General features: G+C 32.8%; 1 long non-coding RNA gene across 1 annotated transcript; it reads left to right on the top strand.

The window, feature by feature from the left end:
• Positions 1–2250: 2250 nt before the first annotated feature.
• On the top strand, positions 2251–2772 carry LOC139781527 (uncharacterized). The gene is made up of 2 exons (XR_011720562.1): positions 2251–2543; positions 2600–2772. It is a non-coding gene; the product is annotated as an uncharacterized lncRNA (long non-coding RNA).
• Positions 2773–3004: the final 232 nt, after the last annotated feature.

Genomic DNA, 3004 nt, shown 5'->3' with positions numbered 1-3004 from the left:
GTATTGGCCCGGCCCACCACCAAATCCAAGCGCGCGGCGAGATGCGGCCGCCCCGCGGTCGGCGCGCGGGCAGTTGTTTACTTCAAGCGGCACGAGCGGCGCGTAACGCCGGGCCCCCGTCCTGAGCGATGATAGTTTCTCGCCTTTTTTAAATAAAAATAAAATTTTCTAACAACATAGAAAAATTTTTTGTGCGTACTTATGTACATACGTGTGTACATGCATACACAGTAAAATATCAATTGTACTGCTTAAAAAAGCGATTACTCAATTTACTTTTTTTCTGTTAGTAATTAACGGTTGTCTTTAAGAAAGAATATTTTCTTGATAATAGTCTTAAAATGTACAAATTTTAGAAAGAGTCTTTATCATGTACTCGAAAGAAGAATTTATACTCCTTCAAAGAACATAATAAAATTTTATTAAAGAAAAGTCAAAATAATAAATAAAGTAATATGAGGACCCTCGAGATTAAAATAGGAGAAGTCAAGGCTATGAGGGTCAGACGCAGATCACAGTGCGTAATATCAGAAATAACTGAGTTATTCGTCGTTTTAATACATTACATCGATCCGTACGTTTCGGCTCAGCTTTGAGCCATCTTCAGCGGTAGTTACAGAAGTTAAGTTACACGTTCTCCGTACCGTATGGTGAGTTTACTGATTCAAAGTATCAGAAACATAGACCAATTGATCCATATCTGTAAATTTGTTCAATTAATGTTGAGATATTAAAAAGATCTCTTAGGAAACTCACCATTCGGTCTGAAAAACGTGGAATACAGAGCCATGTACATAATGAATACTCTCTGCGAGAAGACTTGACGATCTTGTCGACACGACACACAATGATATGAAAGGTCTTGCAAGAAGAGGCATGTCGTAGGTCAACACACCGGCGAGGATTATAACATAGCATGATTTGACACCGTCTCAAAATGACACGGATTTTTTGCATCATGCATATGTCACGGTTTTGAGCAAATTGTAAGCCATGCTCATGAACTTGGTCGTTGGCAAATCGGAGTTTTACTATTGGTACATGCAATATTGTGACGGTGTCAAATCGTGCTTTGTTATAATCCTCGCCGATGTGTTGACCTACGACATGCCTCTTCTTGCAAGACCTTTCATATCATTGTGTGTCGTGTCGACAAGATCGTCAAGTCTTCTCGCAGAGAGTATTCATTATGTACATGGCTCTGTATTCCACGTTTTTCAGACCGAATGGTGAGTTTCCTAAGAGATCTTTTTAATATCTCAACATTAATTGAACAAATTTACAGATATGGATCAATTGGTCTATGTTTCTGATACTTTGAATCAGTAAACTCACCATACGGTACGGAGAACGTGTAACTTAACTTCTGTAACTACCGCTGAAGATGGCTCAAAGCTGAGCCGAAACGTACGGATCGATGTAATGTATCAAAACGACGAATAAATCAGTTATTTCTGATATTACCCCTTATGAAAAAAAAACTATTGACAGCGAATTAACTATTGGACTTTCAATAGTTAACTATTAAATTTGAATAGTACGTACTATTCAAATCTAATAGTTATCCAATAGTTAATTCGCTCTCAATAGTTTTTCAATAGTTTTTTTTCATAAGGGACGCACTGTGATCTGCGTCTGACCCTCATAGCCTTGACTTCTATCAAAATAATTAGCAAATCGAATTTTTGTTTTAATTTTATATTCTTAACTGAAGAACTGAATAATTAGAATTTAGAATATTATTTATTTTAAGTAATATTATCAAGAAAACATTTTTTGTAAAGATCATCGTTACTTAAAGGAAGAGAAAATTGAGTAATTGGTTTTTTTTAGCACTAGAATGATATTTTTTTGCGTGTGCGTATACGGCCGTTTTGCTATTTAATATCATCATAAAAATTCTACCAAATTAAATTGATACTCAAAGAAAAGAAATTATTATTATGTCCAGATACTTATAATTCATCGAATTATTATTAAGCTATAATTGAAAATGCAGAATTAAAATTATGTCTAGACAAAATATTAATTCTGAATTTATTTTATGTTATGACATAAAAATTTTTCGGGAATTAAAATTATGTACATAATTGTAATTCACAAATTTTACTTATGTACACAATTTTGATTCTTAAATTTTTATTACGTACATAATTGTAATTCTCGAATTACTCTTTTTCTTTTAGTAAGTAACGGTTATCTTTAACAAAGAATATTTTCTTGATAATAATCTTAAAATGTACTTATCACAAATTTTAGAAAAAGTCTTTGTCATGTACTTTGTCATGTACTTTGTATGAAAAAAGAATTTATACTCCTTCAAAGAACATTATAAAATATTATCAAAGAAAAGTCAAAATAATAAGTAAATCGAATTTTTGTTTTAATTTTATATTTTTAATTGAAGAATTAAACAATTAGATGCCTCTTCTTGCAAGACCTTTTATATCATTGTGTGTCGTGTCGACAAGATCGTCAAGTCTTCTCCCAGAGAGTATTCATTATGTACATGGCTCTGTATTCCACGTTATTCAGACCGAATGGTGAGTTTCCTAAGGAATCTTTTTAATATCTCAACATTAATTGAACAAATTTACAGATATGGATCAATTGGTCTATGTTTCTGATACTTTGAATCAGTAAACTCACCATACGGTACGGAGAACGTGTAACTTAATTTCTGTAACTGCCGCTGAAGATGGCTCAAAACTGAGCCGAAACGTACAGATCGATGTAATGTATCAAAACGACGAATAAATCAGTTATTTCTGATATTACGCACTGTGATCTGCGTCTGACCCTCATAGCCTTGACTTCTCTTATTTTAATCTCGAGGGTCCTCATATTACTTTATTTATTATTTTGACTTTTCTTTAATAAAATTTTATTATGTTCTTTGAAGGAGTATAAATTCTTCTTTCGAGTACATGATAAAGACTCTTTCTAAAATTTGTACATTTTAAGACTATTATCAAGAAAATATTCTTTCTTAAAGACAACGTTG

Source organism: Temnothorax nylanderi, unplaced genomic scaffold (genome assembly GCF_030848795.1).
Source record: "Temnothorax nylanderi isolate EJ_2023f unplaced genomic scaffold, tnyl_v1.0 TNYL_tig0343_pilon, whole genome shotgun sequence".
Lineage (NCBI taxonomy): Eukaryota > Metazoa > Arthropoda > Insecta > Hymenoptera > Formicidae > Temnothorax > Temnothorax nylanderi.
Note: the sequence above shows the minus strand (reverse complement) of the source record. Positions and strands in the feature narration are given on the sequence as shown.